Here is a 22,500-nt window from a genome sequence, read left to right as displayed (position 1 = left end):
TTTTTGTGCAGCTGGGGATTGCTCTGCATTTTACATTCAATGTAATGTTCACATTGCTTAAATAAATGCAGTTGCATGAAACGATCGTACTGCATCAACTTTGAATATCCTTGTTGCTTATTTTGATTTTAATCACCTTATTTTGGATGTATGAATAGTAGCATACTTAATTCTAGTGCCTAAACTGAAGTAGCATATTCATCTTGAATCTAGATTTTTTATAACTATATATATATATATATATATATATATATATATATATATATATATATATATATATATATATATATATATATATATATATATATATATATATATATATATATATATATATATATATATACATATATATATATGGAGTGGCTGTGTAGTAAGTAGCTTGCTTACCAACCACATGGTTCTGGGTTCAGTCCCACTGCGTGGCACTTTGGGTAAGTGTCTTCTACCATAGCTTCGGGCCGACCAAAGTCTTGTGAGTGGATTTGGTAGACGGAAACTGAAAGAAGACCGTCATATATATGTATATATATATATATATGTGTGTGTGTGTGTGTGTGTGTGTGTGTGTGAGTTTGTGTGTCTGTGTTTGTCTCCCCAACATCGCTTGACAACCGATACTGGTGTGTTTACGTCCCTGTTACTTAGCGGTTCGGCAAAAGAGACCGATAGAATAAGTACTAGGCTTACAAAGAATAAGTCCTGGGGTCGATTTGCTCGACTAAAGGCGGTGCTCCAGCATGGCCGCAGTGAAATGACTGAAACAAATAAAAAGAGTAAAAAAAGAGTATGTATATATATATATATATATATATATATATATATATATATATATATATATATATATATATATATACATAAGTATATATATATTTATGTATATAGAAGTGCATATATATGTATATATATATGTGTGTGTGTATATATATATATACATATAAATATATATGTGTATATGTGTGTGTATATATATATCTACTACATATGTAGGAAATTCTGTCTGTGTGTGTGTTTGTGGAGTTGTTAGCTAACCCCTCCTACATCGTTTTATCGATTCTGATGAATCTTGACACGTGAGTAGAACTCATGTCTGGAAACATCACGGAATATTCAAATTGTTGAAAAATAGATAAGGCCCCTGGAAGGGATCCTTATATATATAATATATTTTCTTTTAACAGCCAAGGGAAATAACCCATTCGACCCTGGAGGAGATCTTTATAGCCAAGGGAGATAACCCAGACATTTTCCTAAATTATTTGGTATAAATCAAATTGAGTATGCTTATTTCTTAGTATTTGAACTGTTAGAGTTATTTCCGTAATTTGTCCAGTACAACCCTTAAACAAGTAAATAGTATTTTCCTAAACAATAGATCCACTTATTTTGGTTAGTGCCATAATCAAGAATATACCAGCACTAGCGCAGCTGCGGGTAATAATCTCTGGAAACGCACAAAAGCTCTTTTCAGAGTTATTTACTATGAATTCTTATTATCTAATATCTGATTAGCCTGTTATCACGTAACATGCTTCACGATTTTAGTATACATACCTCATTAGTATTTCCTCCTAAGTTCTATATACTCTGGGAACGCATTAAAGCCCTTTTCGGGGCTATTTTATTTGAATTCATACTATCGGGTAACTAATTTCATGTTATTACATAACTGACTTCATAATTTGTATATTCATAACTTATTAGGAATTCCTAAAACAAGATCCTGTATAAGACAGTTCGGTATTCTCTGTAAATGCGCAAAAGCTAGATACTGTATATTGTTGTTATTGGATTAGCGAAACAATTATGAGAATGGAATCAAGGGATAAGCCACTCTTTTCCGGGAATTTCGGGGTACGTCACCTAGAATATATATATATATATATTTGAGCTGATGCATTTTGAAAGAAAGTCTATTCTAAAACAGCCATACTCTCTTTTTTCAGAGGATCCACTCACGGCATCCAATAATATCAGAGATCTGGGTGTAATTGTTGACAACAATCTCAATTGGAGTGCCCACCTCAACAATAAGGTCAATATAGCTCGTAGGATGAGCTCCTGGATCTTAAGAACCTTCCAGTCCAGAGAACAAGGTGTCATCATTCCACTTTTCTCCTCCTTTGTACGGCTACACCTCGAATACTGCAGACACTTGTGGTCTCCCCATACAAAACAAAACATCTCGAGGATTTACTCACCCCAGAGGGCACTCACTAAAAGAATTGAAGGCATGACTGATCTTGATTACTGGGACCGCCTTAATGCATTGAAGCTCTACTCTCTCCAGCGCCGCCACGAGCGGTACATCATCTGTATTATGTGGAAAATATACCACCAGCATTGCCTAAACGACCTGAACATATGTTTCGAAGATTACAAATTATACCTTCCATAGGAATCGGCGATGTTAAAAATGTAATCTTCTCTTCAGGGAAATGCATGGGAACCAGCTTAAACGTAAGACATTTTAACCGAATATGAGAACTATAATTGGAGAAGGTTATTACGTAATTTATTTGAAAAAGCCGTTGGAGATTAGGACGCTACCAGACAGTACGTTGGACAAGAAGGGAAGAAAAGAAGGAAAGAAAAAAAGAAAAAAAAGAGAGAAAATTCAGAGTGTAAAGTTGGGAGATAATAAGATGATTTAAATCCGATAAAAATTGGAGAGGAATGTTATGCAAATAATGTGATCGTAAAGGGGAGTTAATCTTGTATTTCTACAAAAAATGCTGAGATAAATGTATATAATCATATATACTCATGTATACGCGCATATATACACACATACATACTCACACACAAACATACATGTACTCGAATAAATACATATATGCATACATACATATATACACATAAGTACAAACAGCTTTTTCAAATAAATTACGTAATAACCTTCTCCAATTATAGTTCTCATATTCGGTTAAAATGTCTTACGTTTAAGCTGGTTCCAATGCATTTCCCTGAAGAGAAGATTACATTTTTAACATCGCCGATTCCTATGGAAGGTATAATTTGTAATCTTCGAAACATATGTTGGAAATAAAAGTATGCAGTTAACATGCGTTTTACTCCATTCATTAAATTTATATATACTCAAGTACCCAAAATATCAAGGAGTTTCTACCTCATAAACAGGAGTTACACCACAGTTATTTTGTGATCTTTGCTACCCTGGTATCTATTAACCAATTTATTTTGTCCGAGTTATTTATTGATTAGGAGAAAATAAATACATATAATATATATATATATGTGTGTGTGTGTGTGTGTGTGTGTGTGTGTGTGTGTGTGCGTGTGTGTGTGCGTGTGTGTTTGTGTGTGTGTATATATACATATATATCTACACATATATATATATACACATATGTATGAAGTACCGTGAAGTCCAGCTCTTATCCGAGCATTGGATATGTTAGTTTCCATCCAGTCTGCTCGGCTTATGTTTGTACCAAAAGTGACTTTGGAGTCCAAGTCGTTGGCGAAGGAGTTGTTGGCAGAACTCGCACGGGATGGTTGGTGCACGTCGAAGTTATTTAAGAAGCTCCTTTCTTCTGCATTTTACCTTCTTATTTTGTTGTCTGTTCTGCTCGAAGGAGCTGGCTCCATTGCAGATACCAGTCCTCCAGGCTGTTCTACCCATGACAATCTGTTCCCGTAAGGATGTCTGGATGGTGCTGTCCAGCAGGTTGTAGAACGAAGCCTTGACGTCGTCTTTAGATGTGAGGCAAGGGTCATACACAGAGATCAGCGTAAGGAACCTTTCCCGAATGAGTGGGATCCGAACCGTCATTGGCGCTCACTGACGGCAGTTGGAACGAGTCTGTGTTGGTTCACGACTTGCGTTTTGATGGCAAGGCCAACTTCATGGATGCGTTGTTCATTAGGATTCTTCCCTTCCAAAAGATGGTGTATTTGGTACCAGCGTCCCTGAGACTGCCTTCTCCAGGAAATTTAGTCTCGCTCAAGGCTACGTCGATGATGAAGCGGGCAAGTTCCTTGTAGACGAGGGCTGTACGTCACTCTGGTCAATTAATGTCACTCTTGTCCTGGAGAGTGCGGATGTTTCAGGCCCCGAAAGTGAGAAGTTGTGAAACAGAGGATTTAGTAGAGTTCCGACCGCTAAGTGGGAGGTCTGACAGCCGTGGTATGCAGGCCAAATTGGGTTGCCGTGTCCGTTGTTTACCCCACCTTTTCTAAGGGCTTCTCCTTGAGGGTGGAATCTGCTTTTTGAGACACATTAGAAAGACGAAGTCATTCTCTCAGTAAATGGTTTGCAGTGGTCGTGGCTGCGCGACGGCCACACGCACGCACTTGGCCAGGAACTGGGTCAAAAATTGAGACGTGAAGTCTTGATGAGGCTGGGTGCAGAGAGTTTCCGGGGTCTATCCGCCTTTGTTAAGCCTGCCAGCCAACGTTGACCTCTTCCACCGGAGTCAATCTTTGGGGGCTTGAGATAGCCCTTCTCTGCTTTTTCCACCTTTGGGATCTTGATGTTGATGTTTGATCGTGTTTAGTCTGGAACTTTATCCTCGACCTCGCCGCCATGGGTAGCCCTACAGGAGTCTAAGACTCCAGACAATATATCACTCTCATTGGAACACACAAGCTCTTCTACCACGACAAGGGACGACCATCGGAAGAGATATAAGTATATATATATATATATATATATATATATATATATATACATAAAGTTCGTTGTTGTTGTTGGCACTCCGTCGCTTTCGACGTCGAGGGTTCCAGTTGATCCGATCAACGGAACAGCCTGCTCGTGAAATTAACGTGCAAGTGGCTGAGCATTCCACAGACACGTGTACCCTTAACGTAGTTCTCGGGGATATTCAGCATGACACAGTGTGACAAGGCTGACTCTTTGAATTACAGGCACAACAGAAACAGGAAGTAAGAGTGAGAGAAAGTTGCGGTGGAAGAGTACAGCAGGGTTCGCCACTATCCCCTGCAGGAGCCTCGTGGTGCTTTAGGTGTTTTTGCTCAACAAACACTCACAACGCCCGGTCTGTGAATCGAAACCGCGATCCTATGACTGCAAGTCCGCTGCCCTAACCACTGGGCCATTGCGCCTCCACATAAATAAAGTATATAAGTATATATAAACATATATATACAAAGTATATACATATATTAATATATTCATATGCAAGTATATATAAACATATATATAAAGTATATATATAAGTATATATATGTATATATATAAGTATATATATCTATATATATATAAGTATATATAAGTATATATATATATATATATATATATATATATATATATATATATATATATATATATATATATATATACATATATATATATATATATATAAGTATATATATATATATATATATATATATATATATATATATATATATATATATATATATAAGTATATATAAGTATACATAAATATAGACATATATATATATATCTAAGTATATATATATATAAGTATATAAGTGTATGTGTATGTTTTTAACGTGTTTAAATAACACGGAAAAAATAGATAAATGGTTACCAGGCTAGCAAAATTTCACTTAAGTGCCAAATATATTACAGCCTACTTATAAAGGTAGAAATTCCAGTGTTGAGTGAAATGTTTTTGTATAACATAGATAAATTAAGAAATGGACTCAAATGCAGGTGTTATTCAAATCATTTATACTTCCAATATATGTTTCAAAGAAAACACTGATATTATTCCAGAGGGAACAAAAATGATGTAAAAAAAATGCAACCATCTCGTCAAGGAAAGAAAGTGAAACAAAACGCATTAGCAAGCCATTTTAACTGAATATGATCACGTCGTATATGCTGAATAATAAATTTAACGCCAAAGGTAATTTAGTGGAGGATGAGAAAGAAAGAAATTAACAGAAAATTAAGAGTGGAAAATTATAGTGAGATAGATGAATGGGAATAAAGCTTAAAAGCGTGGAAATAGATATATGTAGGGGAAATGAAATATAAGAAGGCAGTTAAAGGTCGAATTTTATAGATTGGTAGAAATTACTTATAGGAACTAAAGGTATGTCTTTGCTAAAGTTTACAACGATAAACGCTTTCTTTAAACGTGTTTACAAGAGTATTCTCCGAGAAAATGATGAGAAATTGTTTTTCATTTCAGAGCGGATAAAAAAGATTTACCTTTGTCATATAGGAAGAATCTAGATAGAATTTTCCATTCCAAATTGAATTGTTTATTATATTCCTTTAGAGACCAAATTAATTTACTAAGCCCAGTATTGTAGCGCTTATTGATATATCTAAATGTTGAGTGATGGTTAGATATTCGTTTCAACAACTGAGACGATGAGCTACCTATATATATGAAAATGACATAAGAACCGGAAATAATTTTGCATTAATAAACAGAGTTCCTCGACTTAGAATTACTGCCAAGGAAACGAATACGATTCGAATTTATATCAGAAATATTAATGTTGTTGTTATTATTGTTCAAAGAATGGTTAGCGTTAATAATATCAATGTTATTATTTTCATTAAGTGGATTTGTATTTAACAAATTGTTATGCGAAGAGATGATTTGTGAAAAGTTTTGGGTGTTTGAAAACCCTATCCTATTTCGGTGTGAATTGAAAATGGTATGGTATCTGGAATTTTTTTGAAAATTCTCATCTATAGCTTCCGGAAACTGGTAAAGGATGTTGGACTTGATCTGCTTACCATATAGAATTACCAACCAAACAGTTTTACTAGGACATACCTTGTTATTAGGGTAATTATCTTTAAAAGTTCTAGACTTATTTTTATTGCATATAAAGGGATATAAAAAATGGCTATCTCAGTTACGTTGCAAAATCAAATTTTTCGATTTAGTATTGTTATTCGAACTAAAATTTATATCGTTATTACCGTTATGATGTGTTTTCATTTCTTGATCAACACAGGCAGAATCAATGTCAATAGGGTTAATATAGGTAATTTTCCCTTTATAGCCTGCTTTAAGTGAGGCAGAGTTATGAAATTCGGCTTTATCGTTGAAGATATCAACATTAGCAGATAATCTAGAAAGTCTAAGTGAAATGATTAGATTTAGGAAGACACTTATCCAAAGGAGCAAAAGATTTTCCAGCGATCTTGGTTGAAACATGCAAACCAAAATCGGGTTGAACCAGCGGACATTCTGATTCCTATATATATATATATATATATATATATATATATATATATATATATATATATAATACAAAGAATATTTATGCATGTATACCCACATATATGTACATACTTACATCTACATGTGTATATAGATGCATATCAGTGTACAGGACGTTAGAAAAATGAACTACAGACAACGATTTTGGTTTGCATGTTTCAACCAAGATCGCTGGAAAATCTTTTGCTCCTTTGGATAAGTGTCTTCCTAAATCTAATCAGTGTCATGCTATTTTTAATCGACACACCGTGAATGTATTCCACGCCAACTCTGCTAATTTAGAGCAGTTTATGCATCGCATAAACAATAGCACAATGCGGTGAATGTTCAATAACCTACCTACTAGATCCAGTGAGCATTTGCATCTATATACCAACCAACGAGATGTAAACCGCATTGATAAAAACCAACTACGACCAATTTTTAGTAGTAGAAATACTTATGAAATACTACAACTCGCACGGTAACAACACAGTAAGTGGAGTCGCGGTAAGTAGATAACTCGCTTTCTGATCATAAGTGCACAAAACCTCACGCGTGCGTATGCTCACATTTTTGCGGATGCTTGTATGAGTGAATGTACTCTCACCATACAGCTTGCCCAAGGGTATTTATACATCCATATCTGTTAACGGTTATTTTTAATACTTTTCTCACTGGATTGGGTGTTCGTTTCTCTTTTTGCCATCTGCGATTTTATTTTTGATCTATATAAATGAAGATGTTTCCTCCATCTGGCTGCTTTTCTCTCTACAAGACGCTAAGTTATATTGCAGAACAGCCATTTTGACGAGTTGTATTTATCTATCAGCCGACGAGATACATCTGCACCACCGGATGCTCCTGAATTAGTTGTTGAGTGTCCCATCCAAGAGGTATTGATGTTAAATGTGTCGAAACAATTGTTGTGATTAATAATAAATTCTCGTATATTCCTTCTTCTGTCGTTCATTTACTATATATAAGTATATATATATATATATATATATATATATATATCCCAAATTTTAAATTTAAAGGAGAGTTTTGACGCTAATATCCATTATTATTGAAATTTATTCCTATGTCAACATTTCTGTTTCAGGCTATATTTAACTGTCAAATTCAAGTCAAACATATAAATTGCCTTACACATCTTCAGGGAAAAAAGGTAAAGAACAAAAGGTAAACACCAAAACATCGCCTCTTGCTATATTGGTAACGATTACATTTTTTTCTCATCATCAACACATTGTGGAGATATCATCATATGAACAAATATATATATATATATATATATATATATATATATATATATATATATATATATATATATATATATATATATATATATAAGTATATATATACATATATATATATATATATATATATATATATATATATATAAGAGAATCTATATATATAAGTATATATATATATAAGTGTATACATATATATAAGTATGTATATATATATATATATATATATATATATAAGTTTATGTATATATTAATATTATCTCAGTTTTAAAAAAAACCTTTGACAATGTAAATATGTTAATAGTTACCCTGGGTAGCAAAAATTACACAAAAAACCAGGATATCACACCTGTTTTATAGGTAGAGATACCAAGTTGAAGTGATGCATTTTGAGTAGATATGAATAGTAACAATAAATGAAGCGAAACGCATATAAATAAAAGTTCCTTTAATTCCTACACATGTTTCAAAATATATGTGTGCTCTACTCCAAAGAAGTAAGAGCTGCTGGAATTCCATATATATTCATCGTCAGGGAACCAACATATAGCAGCAAGACAAATGCGAAATGATGAGATAACTTACGAGTTATAATATTGTAACTATACTAAAGGTATAGCGACTATACTAAAAGTCAGTCGCTACATAAAAGTGGCTGTTCCATGTTACTATACTTGTTGCAAATCAGTGTCCGATGGTTGTTTTGTCCCCCTGCTAGCAGTACATATTGTATATAGAGAGTGCAGTATCGCACCGATAACCAGTTGGGTGGAAGATTTGCCTGAGGTTAAACTAGTAGTAACACGGAACAGCCACTTTGATGTGGCGACTGAATTTAATTTTATATATTTAATGTATATATGTATGTATGTTATCAATCAGTTTCATTTCTGTATTTCTTGTCCATAGAGAAAGAGCCGGACTCTAAAATAGATTCAAGGCTCCTTCATTAGAACTTTTATCAATATCATCTATGTATTTGTGCATATGTGTATGTGTGCAGTATTTGGTGTTAGTGTATGCGCAGATTTGTATGTTTGTTTTATGGATGCGTTTCTATGTATATATTTTCATGTCTAGGCGTGGGCATATGTATTTATGCGCAGATTTGTATGTTTGTTTTATGGATGCGTTTCTATGTATATATTTTCATGTCTAGGCGTGTGCATATGTATTTATGCGCAGATTTGTATGTTTGTTTTATGGATGCGTTTCTATGTATATATTTTCATGTCTAGGCGTGTGCATATGTATTTATGCGCAGATATGTATGTTTGTTTTATGGATGCGTTTTTATGTATATATTTTCATGTCTGGATGCATGCATATGTATTTATGTGCTAAACTTTTGGAAAGTTTTACATATATCTTTACAGTTCCATTGATGGCTTGAATCTGTAGTCTTCTAATCAGCCTTTTTCTTTCAGGTCTTGAGAACCCTAAGTTTTTCCTGGTTTTTGTTGAGGCAGTTCGTTACATATCCCAATGCCCCAACAATCATAGGTATGAATCTGAACTTGTAGTCTGGGTGGAATATCTGCAAATTTCTCAGTAGCTCGGTGTAGTTGTTCTCTTTTACTCTAAGCAGGACAGCTGATTTCTACTACTGTACATAGTTTATCGTCTCTGTCCCAGATTACTATATCCGGTCTATTATGTCTGCATTTTATTGAGGTTTTTATTGGGACATTCTACCAATACTCTTTCATATTATGAGTGGTAATGGCCTCTACCTCATTATGGGTTTTCATCTCCTTAGCCCCGGGGTTATCCTGTCGGTGGATTTCATTGTACAGTGTCTTGGTCACAACATCATGTCTCATAGGTAGGTAATACCGTGATGACATTTTTGGACAGCTGCTGATGATGTGGGTGATATCTTCGATACTGATTCCACAGAGTCTGCATCGGTTATTACATTGTGGCGCTTTGCCCGCCTCTCTGTCCCGTTTGTTTATTAGGAATTTGGTTGCTATTTCTTATTCTTGGATAGCAAAGGCATACCCTTCAAAGTGAGAGTTGGTGACCCGATTGTTTGTCCACGATAGACTGCTCTGGTTGTCAATGTTGTTATTACCCTGGAGCTTTCTGTTAACGTATCCATGCATGGTCTTCTGTTGGAATACATTCATCCTCTCCTCTGATGTTATATTACGGTAGAGTCTTGCAATTTCTTTGGGTAAGAGTTCAGGGTTGTCGAATAAGGAATGCTTGTCAAGTAGTTGCCTTCCCAATCTCGTGATGGTATTTACCTCATGTCTGCAGACTTCATCAAGGGGTGCACTTCGACACTTAGTGGTTATGAGATGATGTCGAAGAGATATGACACAGCATTCAAAGGCAGTCTGAATTGATGTTAGGCCCCTCCCTCCTTTATTTCGTTTTAGGTATAGGCGGTCCACATCGCTATGTATGTATGTATGTATGTATGTATGCGTGTATGCATGCATTTGCTTTTATATATATGTATATATGTATGCATATACATATGCGCGTGTGTATGCATACAGCTGTTTGTATGCTTACAAATGTTTCCAGTAGTCATCATAAATAGGTTTACTCAATTGGTCTAATGATCAACTGAGGTAAATAGATCAGTTGAGTAAATCTACTCGTATCTATAATGAGGACTGAAAACAGTTGTAAGCAAAATTTGCTATAATAAAGGAATCATATGTAATGACCATCATTTGAACTTGTCTATTATATATCACTCTGTAAAAACCAATCTGAAGCCCATCCACAGACTTACAATATAGAATTGTCATGAACCATAACTTTGGACCCTGCCAAAAGATTACTTGGAATTCTTCACTACTCTAAATAATATTGTTAGCCTTGTGTGCAACAGAGTGCTTATGAAATATTTTGCCCGGCTTGATAATCCTTCACTACTTGTTCTATGTATACATGCGTGTGTGTATGTGTGTGTGTGTGTGTGTGTGTGTGTGTGTGTGTGTGTGTGTGTGTGTGTGTGTTTATGTTTGTCCCACCGACACAGACATCGCTTGACAACCGAGGTTCATGTGTTTACGTCTCCGTAACCTAGCGGTCCGGCAAAGGACACTGATAGAATAAGTACTAGGCTTACAAAGAATAAGTCCTAGTGTTGATTTTTTGAACTAAAACCTTTACCGATTGTATTTAACTCTCAATTTTATAGAACCGGAATTTTGGAATTCATCTTTGAAGGATATTCCTATACCATCTAGAAAAGAATATATTTTGAAATTTATTAATAATATTAAAGATTTTATTAATAGGATTAAATGGAAAGTCTACTACAATAGCTGTAACATATCTAATATTAAAGATGTAGAGAATACTAATCATATCAATTCAAAATTTAAATCTAGAAAGGAACCCCCGTATAATAGGGATATACAGCTTTTAGAGGATAATATTTGGAAGGGGGTGAAAAATATTAAATTTCATAAATACCCAAATAGACATAATGAATATTTAAGAAATCTAGCTATTAGAATAAAAGAAATGCGAAATATGGAAGGAATTATAGTACAATCAGATAGAACTAGGAACCTGTATAAACTAGATGTTAAATTATATGATAACCTATTAGAGAAATAAATAAATAAAAAATATAAAATTGTTCCAGAAAATACTCTTTATAATATGAATAAGGCCTCTAATTTAATCGTGTTGAAATATGACTTAGATAATAAAACTGAACCTTATGTACCTATGCACCCTAGAATTACTTTAAAAGACCATAAGGATAATTTTTATTCTGACCCAAAAGTTAGACTTATTTGTCCATGTAAATCAGATCTAGGTAAATTAAGATAATTTTAGATAAATATATTAATAGATTAAATGAAATTAATTACCTTAAACTTTGAACTAGTACTAATGATACTTTAAAATGGTTTAATAATATTAAAGATAAAAATAGATATAAATTCATTCAAATAAATATTGATAATTCTTCTTCTTCTATTAATGAGATTGTACTTAATAAGGCCTTAATTTATGCAATGAATAAGATAGGAATGACTTATGATGAAATTAATGTAGTTAAAACGGCTAGGATATCGTTGATTAGATATAATAATAAATTGTGGGCTAGGAAGGATACTAGGGACTATTTTGATATACCTCTGGGGCACATGATTCTGCACAGGCAACTAATTTAGTACGTATTTATTTATTATCGGAACTTCAATTAGAAAATTTTAAGTTGGAGGGTGGTTTATCCAGGGATGACCTTTTATTAATAACTAAGAATTGCACCAATAGAACATTAGAATTATATAAGAAACTATATAGATTTTTAAAAGAAATTGATTAAATATTACTATATATAATGAGAACTATAATGTTAATTACTTAGATGCTAATTTTAATTAAATAACAGGTAAAACCCGACCATTCCATAAAATTAATGGAAACCTTAGATATATTAATGCTAATAGTAATCACCCACCCTCAATTAAGAAATCGTTAACAGATAATATAGGTAAAAGTATATCGTTGCTTTCTTCAAATATTGAGATTTTCCAAAAACACGCACTTTATTATAATAAAGCCCTGCGGGAGACGGGATATAATAATAATATAAAATTCTTTAATAATTCTAAATATAATTATAATATAAAAGATGATAATATAAATGATTCCTATATTTTTTATAATAATAAAACATAACAGTTTAAAACCTAACAGTTTAAATACATATTTTATCTATTTATTCTATAATTCTTATATTTACGCCATATTTTCACGCTATATATTTCTTATAAACGCTAAGTTCTTCGTATTACGTTTGAAATTTTAGTTTAACAGAAATTCTTCGATAAGATAAGTTATGTTTTTATTTTAAGTAATGTTGTTAAATATTTTTCGATTATTTATTGTTAAAATAAGTATTATTCTATATTCATTTGATATTCTATTATAAGTTTAGATACGTACATTGATTTTATTATTATTATTTTATTATTCTTATGATTTATTTTAGACCTGAAGAGTGACTATAGTTTTAGATCGAATTTATTTTAAATATAGCCACGAAACGCGCATAGTCTTTTAATGTTGTTTGCTATTTATTGATTGCGTAATTTATTGATTTTTTAAATAGGGTTTTTGTGTTATATTTGTTTTTCTAGATGTTTTGAATGACATTTTGGATTGTTGAATTTGTTAATAGTTGGTTTTTCTCTAAATTATATATGTATTATATATTGGGAAATTTGATTTAGAATTGCTAAATTGAATTTTCTCTGTAAGTTTTGGAATTGTATTTCCTAATATTATACACACACACACACACACACACACATACACACACACACACACACACACACACACACACACACACACACACACACATATATATATATATATATATATATATATACCTTCATACACATACACCTGCATTTGCATATAAATATACATGCATATGTTTAATGACAGATGAAATCTTATAAGCAAACCTATGAACAATCTCCAGGTGTAATATTCATGTTGTTCTATATATTGGAGAATATATATATATATATATATACATACATATGTATCAGTGGCGATTCTGGCACTCGGGCTGTTCGGGTTTAGCCCAAGTATAAATTTAATAAAGTGAATGTGTATTTGCAAGCCGATTTAAATTCTGCCAGCACTGACTTCAAGTATGTAATTGCAGCCAATAACTCGGACTACCTTTATTGAGCCTGGATGCAGTTCATTTATTTTCCTTCAGCGTCTTGCGGTCGTCTTTGAGGCGCCCTGTTTCAAAAATATCATTCGTCGCAGACGTTATCTCGACATCGTTCACACGCGCCTCACTCTGTCTCAGAATTTATAGCTCGAGTTGTTATCTATAATCGTAAAAATTAAAAGTAATTAAAATTCAGTGTTTTCTTGAAATAATAAATTTCTATAGTGGTTAGGATTTAAATTCCAATCTATGAAAAGTTTCCATTCTACAGTATTCTTAAAGGAACGAAAATTTATCTAGCAACTCGGACTGATATGAACGAGCCGGGTAGGTTAAAAGGACTAACTGACATCTTTTGCCAAGAGTACAGGCTACTGTCAGATCGGTGATGTTTGTTGAGTACTCTGCTTTCCTTATTTGATTGCTGTTATACAGTAGTAACTCGGGCTAATACGAATGAACCTTGTAAGATGTAAAGACTAACTGACATATCTTGTCAAGAGTACAGGCGTCAGTCAGATCGCTGATGTCTGATGTGCACTCCGCTTTCATTATTCGATTGCTGTTATTCTGTGCGTGTGTAAAGATCAGTTGTGTTTTGCATGGTTGCCTTATTTTTACCCTTAACTTAGAAATGGAGAAAGACAGTGCTAGATATAAAATATAAGCCATTTGGGGCTAGAAATATTGCGGTAAAACGTGAGGCATTCCTTCGTTAGAAGCAGCAAACTTGCTTACTGTTAAATTATCCGTGTGGTGTGCATTACGTCTCTTATCTTCTTTTATACGTGTCTTACGTGAAATCTCTGATGAGCCTGAGTGACGTTGATGACCTGGAGTCGCCTCTGATTATATATATATACTCTATATATGCAAGCCAAAAGGAAAGCTTCAATGGGTTTGCTCGTCATGCTAGAAACAGGAGCCAGATATTCTTCAAAATTTTCCTGACGCCTTAAAAAGTTACTAAAATATATGAAAAAGTATACACTGGATAATGTATGCCTAATCTCTATAAAAAAAAAGAGAGGAATATTACACCCGGATAATTTTCATAGGCTTGCTTATAAGAGTTGACATGTGGTTAAACAACTTGTTTCATTTTCTCTTGTCTATCTATACTTCTATTTATGTATCCTGTTCTCTACTTCCTTCTCTGACTAAAATATCTTAATGACTGATGGTTTTCATCATTTCTTTCTCTCGCATTCACACGCACCCGTTTTACTCATGCAATATGTTGAAAAATACTATGGACAGGAAATCATTGACCCTGTCTACATAATACGTCCACTTGTTCTGGACATATGCTGTATTGTCACACCAAGACTACAGTAAGTTTAATCATTCATTAACAAGAACGTAGTCGAGAGTAATCTTTTTTTCTCCCTCAGTCAATTAGTTATATCTGCTTGACTACGTCTTTCACCTCTGACACGCTAGTCTCCACACTTCTCTATACTCACTATGAAAATACAAGCACAGACATGCACGTCGTACGCGTGCGTACGCACGCACTCACGCACATGCATATGCAAGCGTGCATGCGCATAATCACACACATAATTCTTTTATTCAGTCATGCTGCTATTTTTAGTCATGCTGAAGTACAACTTAAAAGTGCTTTAGTCAATCATATCGAGCCCAGCACTTATTTCGCTCTGATAGATATATTACCGACGGATATTCATCCAGTCGCTATGTTCCGTATTGTCTTCTCTGATATACAACACTGATATGATACTGATAAGCAAACAAGCACACACACACGTACATGCAGACACACACACTCTCTGTCTCACACACACTCTCTGTCTCACACACACGCACCCCTCCACACTAACCAATGGATTGATTTGTCCATTATTCCGATCTTCATATATGAGTGTGTGTACATAAATACACACACACAAACATATATATATATATATATATACACATACACATATATACATGTACATATATATACATATACATACATATACATATATATATATACATGCATATATACATATACATACACATATATATATACATACATATACATACATACACACATATATATATATATACACACATATAAATATATATATATATATATATATATATATATATATATATATATATATATATATATATATATATATATATATATATATATATATACATACATATACATATATACATACATATATATATATATATATATATATATATATATATATATATATATGCAGGCTGTGGTGAATAAATTTTCGTTTCAATTATGCAAAAATGATAATAACACTGACAACACATTTTAACATAAATTTGTCAAAATTATATAAAAATATCTTGAAATACTAAAGAATAAACATATTCAATAAATCGCCATTGACTTCGACCACGGCTTCTAGATGACTTCGGAATCTTCCGCAACTCTCCAGGACGGTCTCCTTGTTTAAGTTGCTGAATGCTGCCATAATCCTTGCCTTCGGATCATCTTTGCTGTTACAAGGCGTTCTATTGGTCTCTCACTCAACTGCGCCTCACACATAATCAAGAGGGCAGCAGTTTGGGCAGTTAAGTAGCCAGATGTTATGGGTGATGTGGTCACAGAAATTATCAGACGGTTATAACTGGACTCTCCTGCTTGTGTGGCATGGTGCAGAGTCCTGACGCCAAACATAGGGTCTTCCAGTAGCCACCCTCTTGGCCAAGGGCAGCACTACCTCATCCAGGCACTTGATGAGGCCATGTGGGAAGATGAATGGAGGCATAACGTCGCCATCACTAGTGATCACTCCAAACACCATGATGTTGACTGGATTTTGATTTTTATCACTCTCGGTACATGTTTTGGGGACATGGCAAGTCAAAGGTTGTTCTGTGTGTTGACCATCTGATCCCGGTAGAAATTTTTCTTGTCTGAGAAAAACCAAAGTATACTCGGTTGGAGGGGATGCTTGAGTTTGTTTAAAAGCTTCGTAGCGCGGTCTTTCCTCTTGTCCTTGATGGCTTGGAATAATAATTGGCCCTTTCTCATCTTGTACGACGAATACAATAAGAAACTGATAAGAAACTCAGACACTCTCATGTCTCTGGTGATGGACCTGATTCACTTGGAGGGATCTCACCAACAAATTCAGCAGTTCTCTACTTATCAGAACGATCAGAGTGAGTTTTCCGAGCTACCGTATCTCTGTAATCACTATTAGACTCATCCAACTCTTTCCGAATCCTCTACACTATCTTCAGATTGACACCTATACACTCTGAAATGTTCGCATTGGAGTTTCCGGCACGAATGCCAAGCAGTACAGCATGTCGTTTCCAAATTTCTAGCAGTGTGAATTGTTTCTTGGTGCTGTTTTTCTCACAGACGGTACCCAACTGACCTTACTATAGTGTGTCGTCGACAAAATTAGAAACAATCAATGCGCATGCGGGAAATAAAAAATATACAATAACGACAATTTACCCATTGCACTCTGTATATGTGTGTGTGTGTGTGTGTGTGTGTGTGTGTGAGTGTGTGTGTGTGTGTGTGTGTGTGTGTGTGTGTGTGAGTGTGTGTGTGTGTGTGTGTGAGTGTGTGAGTGTGTGTGTGTGTGTGTGTGTGTGTGTGTGTGTGTGTGTGTGTATCAGTTCAAATTTGCAGGAAAGACAAAGACAGGTGAAGGAACAAGTAGGTACACTAATTTAACGTTCGAGAATAATAATAATGTATTTCTAGTTATGTAAATATACTTTCAAGCAAGAGCTGTAGGTCATAGGAAGAACGCTTTTGATAATAGGCTTATGCGTTTGAAGCCGACCTAGGTTTCAACACAACAGCAACAACAACAATGATAATGATGTGTGTACACAAACTTTCAAACACATGCAAACCTACTTAACAAAACAGGTATCAACCGATATTGCTTAGTTAAATGCCAGTAAACTCATCTGCTATAAGCAAACGTGTAGATTGGCATGTATCATCTAGCAGACACTTCCATTTATCAACCGGCTTATTCACTGGTCTTCTTTCTTGCATTTGTTTACTGAACGACATTTCAGCAATTAAACTTCTTAGCAGGTGTTGTTTATGAAAGAGAGAGAAAGAGAACCGCTTTGCATAGCTTAGTCAGAGAAAGAAGAACAATGAGATCATGACCTATTTCGCAGTCGTGGTGACTAGTAAGAGAAAAATTGAAAGATAACTTCAGACGGAAAACCAAGTTTAAACGCTTGCAAATCTACCACTTAACAGGAAAGGCCTCTCTGAAGGTTCCGCTTACGAAAATTTCACTAAAAAAACTTTGGTCAAAAAGAGGTTATGGTAGAAGATACTTGAGCAAGGTGCAGAGAAGGATCCTACCTGAATCACATAGTTGTGAAGAGAGCTTCTTAACAATACAGTCACACTTGCATCCATAAAGTTTAATCCTACTTCTTCAGTAAATGAATGCATTTCCTTCTTATTGCTCCTATAAGTAAATGTACTGATATTTATCAAGTGTATTTAATTTAACAGATCGTTAAATTTATATATATATATATATATATATATATATGCGTGTGTGTGTGTGTGTGTGTGTGTGTGTGTGTAATACATGTATATATATATATATATATATATATATATATATATATATATATATATATATATATATATATATATATATATATATATATATATATATGTATGTAATACATGTATGTATATATGTATGTATTTCTTAATAAATTTTAATTATTTATTTCAGAAGGCAATTTGAGAACAATAACGTCGTTGGTAAAAGGTCTTTGGTTCAATGCATTTCTGAATGTGAGAGTAATAAAGAGTAAACGTAAATTTTAACACTTAGTAAATCGCAGATAGTTAGACTTTCTACCCGATTTTTATACTACTCTTCGATGCACACGCGCGCACACATTCATATATGGGAGGTGGGCCTAAACGAGGCGTGCAGGCTCCAAAACGCACATCTGAACACGGATAAATGAAGTATTTATTCACTTACACTGAAATAAACACACTGACGCGCACACATACGTTTTAATAGCACACGGGAAGATATTTATTGATGAAAGTTGCCTCTTTATTCATTCTTTGTTGTACTGGGGTGTACTGTGAACATCGATAGAAAAGGAGAAATTAGGATTAAGGTTCCTAGCACACCTTTCTATGTGTTCACTGACCTGTATCTGTCTGTATTGTGGGTGGCGGATTTGTTCTTTGTGGAGAGTGGTTCTTCGACGGAGTAATATTCCTGTTTGGTCAATATAATGATTACCACACCCTAAGCATGCAATAGCATAATATATATAAGGGACAAATATTCAGAAGTGAATATTTATATAGATATTGTTATTGTTATTATCTGTGGTAAATCTAAATAGTTGATACCAGCAACAATAATATAGGTGGTTGCAAGCCTTAAATAGAAATAGATAGCTATGAAATTAAAATTTACATTTATCCTCTTTCTAGCAAGTAGGTGCCTTGTGTGCTTTTATGATATATATATATATATATATATATATATATATATATATATATATATATATATATATATATATATATATATATATATGTATGTATGTATGTATGTATGTATGTATGTATGTATGTATAGAGGTGGGGTATGTGGGTGGGCTGAGTGTGGTGGTAGAGGTGGGGTTTGCGGGAGTGGGTGTAATGGATGGGGGTGGGGTGGAGTGGGATGGATAGGGAAGGTGGAGTTGGATCGTGTGGGGTTGGGGTTACGAGGGAGGGGTGACGATGAAGGGAGAGAGGGAAGGGAGAAGATGGGTAGGAGTGAAGAGAAGAGAGAAGGAGAGTAGAAGTGAAGAGAAGTAGGAGTAGGAGCAAGAGAGGAGAGGTGGGTGGGAGGAAGTACGTTTGAGAGGGAGAGAGGAGAGGGGAGGAGGTTAGATGAAGAGGGGAGGAGAGTTGTGTCCATGTGACGCAAAGGAGCGAAGAGAGAAGATTAATCCCTGGCAACCTGCTAGAAAGAGTATAAATGTATAAATATAACTGCATTCTTTTTATGTCACACACGTTCATCCCACTATTTTTTTTAACGTGACCTGACTGAGACCAACGCATACTTTTCTGTTACTTTCAATCTTTTATTTTCGTTCATTCGTAAGGACGTTTCCTTTCTACAAACTAACAAGTATTCAGAAGAAGTGCTCAGGGTCGAAATGTCAAAGAAATTTCTACTTTAATTTCTCACAGAGCATCTCTGTTTCGACTTTGCCTTCCAGTTTGTTATTCTCATTATTAGTTTTCAACACACACACACACACACACACACACACACACACATACAAACACACCCACACACACACACACACACACACACACACACACACACACACACACACACACACATACACACAAAGTGCTTCTGAACAAATTTCACTCATAAGGTATAGATTAATCTGATACTAATGTATTGGGTTGGCAACTAAGTTCCCGCCGTTTTTTAATTTAAATTTTTCAAAAGGTTTAATAAAAAAAATAACAACTAATTAATCAATAATGTATTCACCCTTGTTGTTTACAACTTCTTCCCAATGTTCGACAAGATTTTCAATACCTCGTTGGTAGAAAAATTGATCCAACCAAGCTCTCAATTCTGCATCAGTATTGAACGAAACACCACACATAGCATTTGAAAGAGATCGAAAGAGGTGGAAATCCGTTGGTGCCAAATCAGGAGAGTGCGGTGGGTGTGGCAGCACTTCCCAGCCATGCGTTTGAATGGCTTACTTTGTCATATTGACGATATGAGGGCGAGCGTTGTCGTGCAGCAGAAGAACTTCATGCTGCCGATTATATCTTTTCTCTTGAATAGCCGTGTTGAGTCGTTCCATCAGTTGAACATAGAGTTCCGCGTTGACCGTTTGGTGCCGTTCAAGCAATTCGTAACGGCTAATCCCTTCCCAGTATCACCATACGTACAACATCGTTTTACGCGGATGAAGATCTTGTTTCCCGCGCGGTGTCACTTGTTTATCCGGGCTAAGCCATTCCTTACGCTGCTTCATATTGATGTACAGGCACCATTTTTCGTCGCCAGAAACGATTCGGTAAAGAAATCGTTGCTTGTGTCCATGAGTTGAGCGGTGACGAGCAAGCAAACCAGCGGAGATTGTGGCTCCATACTTCTGAACCTTTTCCATCGAGTGAAGATGCTTCTCTATAGCAGTGTGGGAGCATTCCATTATCTCTGCCAGTTCCTTTGTCCTTTGACGAGAATTTTCGTGCAAAAGTTGGTTTAATCGCTCTTCATCAAACTCAACTGGACGGCCAGAACGAGGTACGTCTTTGAGGTAAAAATTTCCATTTTTGAACTCGGCATACCAATCACGAGCGGTTCTTTCAGCTATGGCATCCTCTCCATACACAGCACAAATGTCGGAAGTAGCTTTTGCAGCCTTAGAACCTTGATTAAAAGCTAAAAGAAAGAGGTGTCGAAAATTCTCGTTTTTCTTAACTTGACATTCCATTTTAATGATCTGAAAATAAACAAAACTTAATAAAAATTAACTAGAAAAAAAAAAAAAGATTCCAAAATGATTCAAAAATAGAATTCTCGAAAAAAAATAGATTCCAAAATTTAAAAACGCAATAAATTCTATAATTAAAAAAAACGGTGGGAACTTAGTTGCCAACCCAATACAAAATAGTTTCCTTTGGCGCCACGATAAACTCGAGCCTGGGAAAACGTGATGATGAAATAACTTATAATTTGCATAGCCGTCTCTGCACTGATCTATGTACAATGACACCAGTCATTTTGAATCATACTTCTATTCAAAGTTTACATGAGACCTTCCTAATAAATATTTATAACTAAAGAGGTTTTATATATCTGCATGTATGTGAAATACAGATTAAATTAGTAATCAACTGACGAAAAATGTAAGCAATAAATTTATATGTAGTATCTATTTCTCTCTCTCTCTCTCTCTCTCTCTCTCTCTCTCACATACACACACACACCCATTCTTTTACACATTTCCGGCATTTGACTGCGGCCATGCAGGTGCACCGCCTCGAAGAAACAGACCCCAGGACTTATTCTTTGTAAGTCTCATACTTGTTCTATTGGCCTCTTTTGCCCAACCGCTAAGTTACAAGGACATAAACACACTACCATCGGTTTTCAAGCGATGTTGGGGGGACAAACACAGACACAAAGATACACATATAAATATACATAGACTTGTATATAAGACGGGCGTCTTTCAGTTTCCGTCTACCAAGTCCACTCACAAAGCTGTGTTGGCCCGAAGCTATAGTAGAACAAACTTGTCAAGGTGTCGCGCAGTGGGAGTGAACCCGGAACCGTGTGGTTGGGAAGCAAGCTTCTTACTATACAGCCATATATATATATATCTTAAAATCGAT

At 34.7% G+C, this 22,500-nt stretch overlaps 1 protein-coding gene across 3 annotated transcripts in view; it reads right to left on the bottom strand.

Annotated features, from left to right (window-relative positions):
- The window catches only part of LOC106873990 (beta-1,3-galactosyl-O-glycosyl-glycoprotein beta-1,6-N-acetylglucosaminyltransferase), a 242,758-nt gene that overhangs the window by 61,346 nt on the left and 158,912 nt on the right, over positions 1 to 22,500 (bottom strand). Inside the window, exon 1 of one of the 3 annotated variants that reach the window (XM_089352265.1) lies at positions 18,454 to 18,562. The exons of the other annotated variants lie outside the window; for them this stretch is intronic. The gene's annotated coding sequence lies outside the window, so the exon portion shown is untranslated. Of the gene's footprint in view, positions 1 to 18,453; positions 18,563 to 22,500 lie in introns of those variants that run through there. 3 annotated transcript variants of the gene reach the window in all.

This window comes from Octopus bimaculoides, chromosome 5, assembly GCF_046866305.1.
Source record: "Octopus bimaculoides isolate indiv1 chromosome 5, ASM4686630v1, whole genome shotgun sequence".
Classification (NCBI taxonomy): domain Eukaryota; kingdom Metazoa; phylum Mollusca; class Cephalopoda; order Octopoda; family Octopodidae; genus Octopus; species Octopus bimaculoides.
The sequence above is the reverse complement of the archived record's forward strand: the minus strand, read 5'-3'. Positions and strand labels throughout refer to the sequence as shown.